The sequence below is a fragment of the Lactuca sativa genome, chromosome 5, assembly GCF_002870075.4.
Source record: "Lactuca sativa cultivar Salinas chromosome 5, Lsat_Salinas_v11, whole genome shotgun sequence".
Taxonomy (NCBI): domain Eukaryota; kingdom Viridiplantae; phylum Streptophyta; class Magnoliopsida; order Asterales; family Asteraceae; genus Lactuca; species Lactuca sativa.
In genome coordinates, this window is record NC_056627.2 from 148,147,972 (window position 1) to 148,161,721 (window position 13,750).

At 35.3% G+C, this 13,750-nt stretch overlaps 1 long non-coding RNA gene across 1 annotated transcript; it reads left to right on the top strand.

The window, feature by feature from the left end:
- Nucleotides 1-4,995: 4,995 nt before the first annotated feature.
- LOC111909146 (uncharacterized) lies at nucleotides 4,996-6,166 on the top strand. Its single transcript, XR_002856099.3, has 2 exons — nucleotides 4,996-5,298; nucleotides 5,366-6,166. It is a non-coding gene; the product is annotated as an uncharacterized LOC111909146 (long non-coding RNA).
- The last annotated feature ends 7,584 nt before the right edge of the window (nucleotides 6,167-13,750 follow it).

Consider the following 13,750-nt stretch of genomic DNA (forward strand, 5'->3'; position numbering starts at 1 on the left):
AGGTATTAGACACTCTAAAGAGGGAGAGGTTGTATGTGAAGTTATCCAAGTGTGAGTTCTGGTTACGCCAGGTGCAGTTTATGGGGCACATTGTCAACCAGAACGGTATTCTTGTCGACTCGGCCAAGATTGAGGCAGTGATGAGATGGGAGGTTCCGAGATCTCCATCTGAGATTCAGAGTTTCCTTGGATTATTAGGTTACTATTGTAGATTCATTCAGGATTTCTCCAAGATAGCGGTTCTTATGACCAGACTGACGAAGAAGACTTTCACATTTCGTTGGGGGCCTGAGCAGCAGGCATCTTTTGAGACTTTAAGATAGAAGATGCGTGAGGAGCCGGTTTTGACCCTACAAGAGGGCATGGACATTTTGTGTTATATTGAAATGCCTCGATCACGGGTCTAGGTGTGGTATTGATGTAACTAGGTCATGTGATTACGTACGCGTCGAGGCAGTTGAAGCCTCATGAGGCAAATTACCCTACAAATGATTTAGAATTGGGAGGAGTGGTGTTTTCCCTCAAGATTTGATGACATTACTTCTATGGGGTCCATTGTACTATCTACACATATCATAAGAGACTGAGTGTGACATCCCCAAAATCACGGCCAGAAAAGACCGGTTTGTTTATGCTTTGTTTAGAAATCAGAGTACTTCATTTCATAAAAATGTTGCGGAATTTGTTCCCAGAAAAACATGGTAAATACGTTATTAAAACATTTTCGAGGAAACGTATTTATTTCATTTTAAAACGTTGGTGTTTCATCGTTAATACAGGAACATAAGCATAAACAGAACATACAATTATTCACACTAGTGGTCTACATCTCTTTAAATCTCTCAGTGTAATGTCACTTCATATCAACACCTGTGATATAAATAAACTGAGTCGGTCAGGTTGGGAAACCTGGTGAGCACATAGGGTTTTCAACCCAGAATAATATAGTTATTATTTTTAAACATCAAGCAATCAACCCAATTACCCATTCCCGTTATCCTCACATTACGTCCCTAAAACATCTAACACAAGGGACTTAGTCAAAGGACTATCATTGGGATGGAGTGTACCTGGTGAGCACACAGTTCACACAGTTCAAATGAACACACAGTTCAAATAAACACACAGTTCAAATAAACACCTACAGGTTGCGAGCCTGCTAGTGTTCCACCGGACTGTCTAGAGTAGTCCGTGGTCGTCATCTATACTCCGCTAGATGACTAGATCATCAAGAACAGCTATAACGAGTCCTCTCATTATTTTATTTTGTCACACAGCAACTATTACATCTACCCATGTTTTACCCAACACACTTTGTAGATATAAAATACATATACAGTTTAAATCATTGAAAACATGTATAAAACGTTCATCCAACATAGATAGCAAGTATACAGATAATATACACACACACAACACATAATTTATATAAAATACTTCATATCTATGTGTAAGCTGAAAGTAACTATGCATTCACCTGAGTAGGTGGTGACTCAACACTCGAACAGCGCTTCGATACTCTCAAAACAATTTCCTTCGATAAAACTTAGTATCAATACCACTAGGGTTTAGTCTAACGATAACCGCGACAAACTAATTGTCTGACTATTATTATTATTATATAAGCGTTAAATAACACTCAATATAACTCATAATAATAGCCCAAATACTCATTATAAGTTCCTAATAATGTTACTATATTAAAACATAAGCTATACTAAAGATGGGTTAGGCGTAGCTCACTTACAGCGGGTTTTCTCGAAAACCGGGCTTCGCTGGAGCAGCGTTCCCGAGCCGAAAGGCTCTTTTCTCGGGACTCCGGGAGCCTCAGGGCTTCCTTCGGGTGCTAGGGGGTTTACCTAGGCTTTTAGGGGGGTTAGGGAGGCTAGAGAGAGAAACTAGAGAGAGAAAGTGAGTTTGGGAGGTGTGAAGAGAAGGCTAGACCCGACACCTCTATTTATAGTGCAAAAATCTGATGGACTCGTCGAGTAGGGGGGACCTACTCGCCGAGTTGGTCCATGTGGTGGCCTTCTGGTGGTGCCACGTGTCCAATTCTGGTGGTGCCACGTCACCCCCTATCGCGTATCAGCCTTCGATCTTAGAAAAATCATAACATTCGCATACGAGCTCCGTTTTCGACGTTCTTTATATCCACGCGTAGGTAAAATCAAGATCTACAACTTTCATTTAGACTCCATCGGCTAATTCTCGACCGATCTCAAATTTAACAGTAGGAGGCGTGTAGACTATTAAATGACCGTGAAGAATTCGTAACTCCTTCATACAAACTCCGTTTTCGTCCATCTTTTTACCGTTGAGTTCCTATTAATGAGATCTTCAACTCTCATTTAGGTCGCGTAAGCCAAAAACCGCTCGAACTAAAATTCGAGTTTCGGGTCGTGCACTGCTAAGCCAAATCTTAGAAAAATCATAACTTCCTCATACGATGTCAGATTTGGGCGTTCTTTTTATCGACGCTCTTAGTTTCACATATTCTACAACTTTTGTTTAGATTTCTAAAGCTAAATCTCGATCTATCATAAATTCACTATTTACGCTTCCCGGTGTCGTGTCGGTTTTGCCGTAAAACTTCGACGGGCCATAACTTCTTCGTTATAACTCGGATTTCGGCGTTCTTTATATGTACGGAAACCTTGAGACATATTTTAAAACTTGGTTAGGTTTATTTATTCTAAATAATCTTTTTGTTGAAAAGTCGTTTTCGACCCCTATTGCCTCTAATTTGACTAGCCCGGATCTGCGGGCGTTACAATTATCTCCCCCTTATGATGATTACGTCCCGGAATCATCAACAAAACAGGGTCGTATAATGACTCCATACGTCATCTCTTCATCATAGGTAATAATTATAACTTCTACATTCCTTCAAGTCTATCTCTTAAACTCATTGGCTGTATGAGTACTCGATCGTGCACCTGTTCTCTACCTCAGGCTAGACTCCCAATTATGATCTTCAAGTCACAATCTCGATCCTCCCTGGATACGAACTTGAGATCATTTCGTTTATTACTACTATGGATCGATGTGTCATGTTCTAATGACCTATCATCGTATGTTGCAACACTTAGACTTAGGTCTCTTAGAGTTGAATTCTAAAACAGACTATGCCTTCCTTCATGTTCTAATGTGATATAATCACACTTTAACATTAGGCATTTCTAGCTTCCAACTTCTTTAACAACGAGCACGATATTTATATTGATCGTTTTGATTCCAATCGTTTGGTTTAAGTCGGACGCTACATCGACCTTGATTTTCTAAACCACATAGCATACTTAGCGTAGTCGGACTCAATTCGATATGACCACTAGGGTCGGAATATCAACAATCTTCTTAGTAATTACCGAAACGATGGTAACGACACACTTGAATAAAACGAAATCAATTACTAGCTTCTTGGTAAGCTTGTGACTTTCCCTGATCCAAGTGTGAGTCCTGTGCTTCCGGTAGTATAGGCCTCTACTACCATTCACACCTACTCATACTCGTCCCAAGTATTGTCCCGCAGTTTCCCAAGTCACCATGCAGCAAATCACACAGCAATTTAACACACCAGATAACAAAACGAAGATTTTATTTTTTCTTGAAACTATTACATGGGTGTTCAAGTTCACCCTAGACTATGCCTCTAACAGGCTACATCATATGACACTATCTATATGGCTTCTTCATAACTTGATCTCTATATATCCATCCTTACTCCTGATTCCTTGCATCGTCAGCTGCTTCATCAAGGATGGTCCTTAAACTAAATCCTTATTAACACTTTTAACCCTAAACTAATCGTATTAAACCTTATACTTAGTTTAATGCCAGATTTTACTAGAGTTGCCGATTAGATGAGTATCTCAACAATCAACCCCATGATCTTCTCCTGAAAAAAGCATCAACAACAAAATAGATTTAGATGTATATGGAAATTTTCACCAAAAATCTTTTCTTTGTAAGATCCTAGAAAAAATTACATAATGAAAAAATATTTTTGAAACTTGGAATTTTACTTCCGAAAACAAGATTTGAAAAGGGAGAAGTTTCTTGAATTCATTTTCCCCTTTCAAACTTATGAATTAACAATTTCGCATTCTAATGATTTTTGTGATATCAGCCTCCATTATCTCGATTTCAACTTCGATTGTGGTAGCGGTGCAACTTGTTGCTCATTGGCCTTCCGTCGATGTGTATCGACTTTTTTAAAATGTTTATATGTAATTTAATATAAACTTTTGTATTCAAAAAATTGTGGCATAATATTTTTGAAATCATATCAAATAAAAACCATTAATATGGGGATCTGAAGAGAATGGGGAGAGAAATTTTGAACTTCGATCACTTATTTATAAATTTCTTAAGAGTTAATTACACGAATCACCCCTCGTGTAGCTGCCAAAAGGCACGTTCAGTCCTTACTTTTAAAAATTAACCCGGACCGTCCCTAAAATGTTTAAAAGTGCACGCTTCGTCCTTAACAAAAATGAAATGACTATGTTACCCTTTTATATTATTTTTATATGCCTAAATTACACGAATGGTTCCTATGGTTTAGGGTAATTTGCGCGTTTGGTCCCTAACTTATTTTTTTAACTCGGAAGGTCCCTACTGTTTGCTTTTGTTACGTGCTTGGTCCCTTTCTTACCTAAAAAGACTATTTTTGTCCTTGATTTTTTAATTTATTTAAATAAACAAACCTCCAACCCCAACCCCACCCCCTCGCCTTACCTTACACAACCCATTATTTTTTCATATTTAAATAATAATATTTTTAGGTAAGACAGGGACCAAACACGTAACAAAAACAAACAGTAGGGACCAAACGTGTAACGAAAACAAACAGTAGGGACCTTCCGAGTTAAAAAAATAAATTAAAGACCAAACACGCAAATTACTCGAAACCATAGGAACCATTCGTGTAATTTACTCTTTTTGTATTTATTTTTATTTATAATTTACTAAAAAAATTATTTAATGTGTAAAAGACTCGTCTCTAACAGAAATGTAGGCCACACCATGCCTCATCCACCAGTTATCCTTATCTTACGATCGACACTCTTCTCCATCTTCCTCTAATACTACTTCGGTCACCTTCTACGGCCACCCCATATCTCTCCATCTCTCTTGCCCTCTGTATCGGTGTTACACTAGTAAAACCTAAACCCACATTTGATTTCTCAATAGTGTATAACCCTCACCTAGAACAAACCCTAAATCACTTAGTTAAATCGATTTCTTTTTTAATCACTTAGAAATCGCCATCATGATGACAACATGCTCGATTTCTAGGTTAGAACTCCTCAAGCTCCCTAATCTTTCATTTCCTTTGATTGATTTGTGGATTTTAAATTTACAGATGCTCAATCGTTGTCACAGTGAATAGCAAATCTTAGGGTTATGGTGTTGGATATCTGGTGAGAGGGAGGGGGGATGAAGGATGGATAACGGGGGTGGGACAAGAGATGATGGCGTTAGTGGTGATGAAGGTGTCATCTCCGGTAAGAATCGTAAGTGAATCGGAAATTGAGTAACCATTAACCAATAATGAGATGATATCTCTTCTAGAATGAACAAATGATGAAACCCATACTCAGATTCAAACCTATTCCAGAAAATTGTGTCTGAAGTTCTTGTAACATGATGAACCAGAATTGAGTAACCATTGACCAACAATGGAGACGGTGTCTCTTCTAAATGCACATAAGAGAAGTCAACCATGTCATTATCTCCCCTTCTTCGACCAGTGGTTTTAATGAAGGAAGAAGGAGGATTTTTTTAGAAACACACTTAAACACCATCAACTCCACCGGATCATCAAATTTGCATTTATTCCGTTCACCGGAGAAGATAACAACAACCAGAAGAAGGTATGGTCCAATTCACCTACGATGTGGTTATTCTCTTCATTGGAGAGGTTAACAACAAAAAGAAGAAATGTTATGCTTTGTGAGTTGTCCGTTCTGAAACTCTGACGTTGCTTTGATTCCAAACCCATATCAGAAACTCCAATCTGAAACTCATATCTGAAATTAAGGAGAGTATTATCCTCAATGTTTTAAAACCTTGGTTTTTAGTCGATCCGGTGTAATGACCGGTTCACGGGTCGACCGGTTGAACCGCTGGTCAACCTAGTTTATGATCTTTTTCTATTTCTATATATTTTTACTTTCATGCATAATATATAATCATATAAAACCAATAATTTGATGTCCACAAAGTTTAAACATTGAAAAACATTTAAAAAACCGTAAACGGCTCGTTGTTTTGGCGCTCACTACTTGTGTCCAACTATCCAAACCCTATTAAAACGGGTCAATCCGGTTTAACCGGTTCAACATAAGCGGTCGAACCGCAGTTTAGGGGAAACTCGGCCGGTTTGATCCGGTTCATATTTTTACAAAAAATCGGTCTTAATTGACCCGCCTTTTACCCCGGGTCACGGTCCAACCGGCCGGGTCGACTCGGGTTTTAAAAACTTGCTTATCTTGTTAAAGAGAGGGTAAATAATTAGAGGTGGGACCCATAAGCTTTTATAATAATATAAATAATTATTTAAGAATATAAATAAAATAAATAAATAAGGTTAAATTTGTCTTTTTAGGTCAGGCTAATGAAATTAGGGACAAAACGTGCAACTTTTAAATATGTTAGGGACGGTCCGAGTTAATTTTTCAAAATTGGGACTGAACGTGCCTTTTGGCACCTACACGAGGGACGATTTGTGTAATTTAATCATTTCTTAGAGTGTGAATTTCATTGAAAGAGTTTATTAGTTATTCATAAATTTCGTAGAGTGTAAATATTGGGAGACCAAAAATCTTGTTTTTTGTAAGATCCTAGAACAAAGAGAAGAGGAAACACCACCACCTGCAATCTAAAGATAAAGGAGAGTCGTTATCAAGAATCACCATTAAGAGACATCATCAAGAATAAACATCAGTGCGTCGAAACCAAAACATCATAAACTTTTCTGAGATCTTGTATTTGGTCTGATATCAATTTACCATTGTTCCTTGTATCAGACGTTATAACTTTATTAGATCGTGTGGTTCAATGGAAAATACAAAAGAAGAACCAGACGGTGAGATTTGCAGATGAACACACATACATACACACACTTATTCCAATGAATGTGTGATTTCAGGTGGGAGGGAAAAACACATCAATCCATCACCATACACCACCACCAACAACCTCTGTTCTAGGCACCCATTTTCCTGCAACCATAGGATCACCATCTTTGGACCAGTTCATCTTTTTTCCTTTTCTTAAAGCTACAAATCAGAATTAAAAGGGAAGAAGGGGTCGATATTTTTGTGGGTTGCTAATGAACCTGACTTCATACTTGCACAGGTCGATTGAAAAGAAGAAAAGGTCTTCAATTTTTTTTGTTGCAGTTGGAGTTCTTGGGAGCTTCGATTCTAGAGAATGAGTGAGAGAGAGAGAGAGAGGGAGAATGCGGGGAGAAGAGGGCACCGGTAGGGTTGGGGTGGGATAAATACTCTTTTTTTTTTTAACTTTTTAATTTAAATAGTAATAAAATAAATATAAAAATGTAATAAATAAATTAAAAAGGACTATCAGTCTTTTTAAGTTTTCTTAGGTCCAAAATGACAAATTTTTCTTAATTTTGGATATTCCATGGAAGTTGAAAATTTTTTGGACCTTATCCATAGTTTTTGCCAAACCACAGGGACCAATTTTGCAGTTTTGTATTTTATTTAATTTAACTTATCAAAAATTGGATTTTTATTTATAATTTTGGGTTTATGCCACAAAAATCATTATATTTACAACCTTGTTCTATTTTTGCCCAACTTTGTTTTTTGTTCCTCATTTTCCATTATAATTTAGAAAACATTTCATTTTTGGGCCTTTGACTGGTTACCAATAGGTCATGATGACGTGTCGGTTTTTCATTTTTCTCGGTTTGCATTTTGCCCCAACATTTACGTATAAGTTTTCATTTAGCCCCAATATTTATGCATGAGATTTGCATTTAGCCCCAATATTTTTTGTTCCCCGTTTACCATTACTTTTAAGAAAAAAAAAATCATTTTAAGCCATTGGCCAGTAACAAATAGGTCTGTTAAATATTTGGTTTCTCAACAAATATCATTAGAAATAACCAATTGTTTCTTAGATGAGTTACAAATGAATTAACAATTTTGATTATTTCAAATATTAGAATTTCATCTTGTTTATTAGATGTTACAAACTCAAGACTTACACTAGGTCTTTTTCCTTCATTTTAAAATATACATGTGCATTAAATACAACTAACAGTCATAATATATAAAAGTGAGTTGTTGACTTACTAGCTAACTCGTCTCGTCTCTCAAGGAGAAGTCGCAATTTTGACTCTTTAGAAATATTTGGTTTCTCAAAAAATAAGTCATTAGAAATAACTAATAATATGAGTTACAAAAGAATTAGCAAATATTTATCATTGAGAGGCATTATATTTTACATCTTTTATTAGAAATAACCATTTGATTGACTTAAAAATTAATATGTCACATCATTTATTAGACGTATTGGACTTGAGACTTACAATAGGTCTTTTTCTTTCATTTTAAATTACATGTGTACATTAAATACAACGATCACAACAAAGACGGATAATACAAAAAGAAGAATCATTAAATTACGAGCTAACATGCCTCACCCTTAAGGAGAAGTCACAGTTTCGACTCTTTCCTCCTTTGTTTTTTTTCTTTCCTTTTTCATTTTAAGTTATTACATTTTAAAATACTTACTCATGATTGACCAATGGCTAAAATGAAACTTTTCTAAAACGTAAAGGCAAATAGGGAACAAAAAAATGGTGGGGCTAAATACAAACTCATGCATAAATGTTGGGGCTAAATGCAAACTCATGCGTAAATGTTGGGCAAAATGTAAACCGAGAAAAATGCGAAACCGACACGTCATTATGACCTGTTGGTGACCATTCAAAGGCCCGAAAATGAAATGGTTTCTTAATTAGTATGGCAACTAAGGAATAAAAAATAAAGTTGGGGATAAAACAAAATAAGGTTGTATATATAGTGACTTTTGTGGCATAAACCCTATAATTTTGTTCTCGTGAAATCTCCAACAAAGTCCCAATATTTTGGGCAATTTACAATTTAATCCCAAATTAAATTTTGTTTACAAAAAAATGATAGAATACTAGCTAAAACTTCAGAATAACCTTTCGTGGTCGGTTTCGCAAATTTAGCCAATATACCAAGTTTTTTCGTTAATTGATTAAAATTTTGGAGCTTTTTTTGTTAATTAATCAATTACCCTTAAACTTATTGTGAATTTCAGTCATCCGCGTCTCAAACTATTACTCCTTTCTGTTTTTCACTTTTTCTTATCCACCTCTTCAAATTGTACTCTTTCAACTTATTTAGTGTTTTAATCTAGCATGAAACGACATACTTCTAAGGTCTATACTCTAAACCAATCAACCTGACATGAAAATAAATTGATTGACACAAAAATAAGCATGTTGAATCATGCACTTCAACATGCTCATGTTAAACTCGTACCTCAATTTGCCAAGAACAGTAGCAACATCTTGGTAGCAGCTAGTCTTGCCTTGGATAGACCACAACACACATATTCGTTTGAACTTTGATACCCTCATTTCAAACATGCACACACGCGTTCCAGATCAGAAACTTTTATGTGTGCCCGCACATAAAAAGGAAAGACAAAGATCTATCTGAGGGGTGTGTGTGTGTATGTATCCTTTATCGCGTCTTTCTTAATTTTGCAATAGACAGAAATAAATAGAGGGAGAAAGATGGCAGATGGATTAAGATTTTGAACAACCAACAGAATGAAGAAGAAAATGTTTATTAACGAGAAAGGTTATCCGATAGATTTAAGATTAGTATTATTATGTATGTTTTGTGGTTATCTCAATACTTAAACCAATGTTGAAATCAAAAGAAAATATACAATCTTTTTTTTTGAATTTCATCTTGAAATCCTGGAACACTCTATCTTCGGTAAAGCTTTTCAGACAAATTTATGAAGTTTGTTAGTATTTTAGATTGTATAGATACGTTTTTATAAATTTCGTGACTTTAAAACTGAATATATAAAGTTGTACAAAAAGAAATGAAAAAAATTCACTCAATTAAAAGATAAACCATTTTTAATAAATTGATAAAACGCCTATTCTGAAATTTTAGCTGAATTAACGAAAAAGTCTCAATATTTTAACGAATTAATGAAAAAAGCCGGGATATCGGCTAAATATGTGAAACCGGCCACAAAGGGTTATTCTAAAGTTTTAGCCTTCTGTTTTTTTTTTAAACAAATCTTAATTTGGGATTAAACCTTAAATCGACCTAAATATTAGTATTTAATTAGAGATTCTTTTTTTTTCTTTACAAATTCGTTTTTTAACTTTTCTTTACTTATTAATTTAAATGCATGTAAGACTGTAAAAACTTATTTTTTACAAAGTTTTAGAAAACTAAGTTGTAAAAAATTGTCGGAAACGTAATTCTTTCTGAAAATAAAATGTGCTAATGGTTCAAAAATCTAGTCCAAAATTGATTTGGTCCCGAAAAATTGGACGGTAATCGGTTCCGGTTTTTTAGTTAAACCGATATGGTGACCAATGTTTCCGGTTCAACTAGAAACGTTTATTTGGTTTTGGTCCGATCCATAGACCACGTTCATCTGTAGTTTATCTTAACTCTCACTAAAACTAAAAAACTTAAATGTAATTTCTTATGGCTATGAACCCAAACTCGGTTTATTAGGAAATGGATATAATGAAATGTACTAAACTTATTTTTAAATCAATTTATTTATAAATATAAAGTCTATATAATAATATAAATATGTTCGCTAAAAAGTTTGTTTATGAATATAATGTATTTATATACACATTTTTTATTTCATTATAACAAAACTTTATCAAAGTAAATTGAGGAATATTAATATTTATTTTGAAAATGATCCAAGAAAATACTAAGCAAATATTTAAGTTTGTTTTGAAAAAAAAAATAAATAACATGTGTTCCTTTTTTTTTACATCAGTAATCATCTTCCTTCTTTTAGTAATCATTAGCGGGTTCTAAGTTAGGATCGACGGTTCCGCCTAGGGCTTGATTCCAACCAGAAGACGGTCCTAAGGAAGCAATTTGAGGGTTAAGTAATCTCTCTCTCTCTCTCTCTCTCTCTCTCTCTCTCTCTCTCTCTCTCTCTCTCTCTCTCTCTCTCTCTCTCTCTCTCTCTCTCTGTGTGTGTGTGTGTGTGTGTGTGTGTGTGTTGTGTGTCTGATAAGTTATACTTCATGCATTAAAATTTATTTAAATTTTTGTTTGTATGATTTTAATTCGTTTGTGGAAATTGTATGATAAGCAATACGTCATAAATGCCCCTAAATTTGATTGTTGGTTTTACCGAAAGTGGTTACTTATGTCTATTTATGCCTCGAATTTGATAGTTTTTGTCATTTATACTATTTTATCCAGGGTTCCAGACGGTCACCGAGCCATATAAGTTGCTTACTAGGACATAAATGTTGGCGTGGAGATAACTAGGCAAGCCATGTCATCAATTTTTCCTTTAGCTAAATATGTTAAAGCTCGGTGTCCTAATTTAGCATGGTGGATAACACGAATTAACAAAATATGTGTAGCCTAGAGGTTCAAGCGGACAACCCCTTTGCAAGAGGTTACGAGTTCGAGACCTAATATTCCCTTCCTCAAATCTATATTGAATCTTTTTTTAAGTAAAATAACTTTGTTGGCGTGACTTGCCTTGTCAATGTCACGTCAACATTTACGGCTTACTAAGCATTTCAATGAACTTGGTGACTTGCTGAGAACCCTTAAGACGAGACGGTATGGGATTGTGTGTGCTCGTTGTGTTGAGGTGGCGCGCCTTAACGACGTCGTGACGGGGGAACACCGCCCCCTACTCGTTTTTGCTCGTCGAGAGTGCAACTCGTTGGCGTCACGACTGGATGAAACACACAAAATTTGAACATTTGAAAAACGTTCCTTTGCAATGGTATAAAAAAAATTAACTATTAAAAAAATCATTTACCCTATAAATACCTACAATTTTATTAAAAATTTCACACAATTTCTCTTCTTCTCTCTACATACTTTCAATTATCTACAAAAATGAAATATGGACCCTTTCGGCTCGTCCGATGATTCAGATGACGATATTTTCTTCGGGATGATGTATCATTATTACACTACCGACCTGCTACAACCAGACTCAGCTGCACTACTAACAAGACGTGTAATGTTAAATAGAAATCGCAAGGAAGGACACGAACATCTATCACGATTACTTTGCGGATAATTGTGTATACCGGTCGAATGGCTTCAAAAGAAGATTTCGTTTGAGTAGGAATGTGTTCCTACGGATCGCTAATGCCTTAAAAAGCCGGTATCGCTTCTTTACTATACTTTTATACAAAATAAATAAAAATCTAGTACATGTTTTTTTTTTAATTTTACAACATATGCAATATATTTTTAAACTGTAGTTAGGTATGAATTTTTTTCAATTGAGATATGATGCTAGAGGTAGACGAGGGTTTACAACGTTGCAGAAATATGTTGCGGTCATTCGTTTGATGGCTATGGGGGAGTCACCCGACACCATGGATGACTATATGAGAATGTCCGAAAGAACCACAATGGATAGTTTGTATACATTGTCAAGAGGTGGTGTCAATACATTTGGAGACGTGTATTTGTGGAAACCTTCGTTGCATGATTTGCAAGAATTGTATGTGGCGCATGAAGAACGTCATGGGTTTTCTGGAATGATCGGAATCATTCATTGCACACACTGGAATTGAAAAAATTGCCCGATAGCATGAAAAGGGCAATACGCAAGTGGTCATCATAAATCACCTTTGTTGGTTTTAGAGGTTGTTGCTTCTCAAGATTTATGGATTTGACATGCATTTTTTGGGGTTGCGGGTTCCAACAACGACGTTAACGTTTTTTTTTATCAATCGCCAATATTCGACGATCTTTTGAATGGAAAGGCCCTGGATGCTCCTTTCACGGTGAATGAAAACGAATACAAATATGGGTATTACCTTACATATGAAATATATCCTCGGTATTCCATATTCGTGAAGGCATTCCGCCACCCGGTTGAAGAACAAGACAATTTTTTTAATAGAAGACAAGAAGGAGCACGTAAGGATGTGAAACGTGCTTTTGGAGTGCTGAAGGCGAAGTGACATATAGTTGAACATGCAGCACGACCATTGGATTTAGAAACTCTACGATATATCATGTATGCATGTATCATAATGCATAACATGGTAGTAGAAGATAAATGGCGAAATATTTCATATTATCCCAATGGAGCCCAACCACGTTCAGTTTCAACCAGGAACATCAGAGTATTTGCATCGAGTTGTTGACATTCAGGATGCAAATAAACACAGACAACTTCTAGAGGACTTGACGGATTATATATTCTATGGTAACAATAACGATAACGAATAGTGTTTAGCTTTTAAAAAAATGTTTTTTTAACGAATAGCGTTGTATTTTTTTTTCGGAATCTAGATGTTATGTGTAATTTAATTTCTATGTTAATTTTAATCTCTAAAAATTGTTTTTATTATATGTTATTTATAATGTTTAAGCATTATGTTTTATTTGTTATGTTATATTTAAAAAATATTTGTCTAAATTAAAAAAAAAAAGATATTCAAAAAATAAATATAAAATGGAAAAAAGTTGGT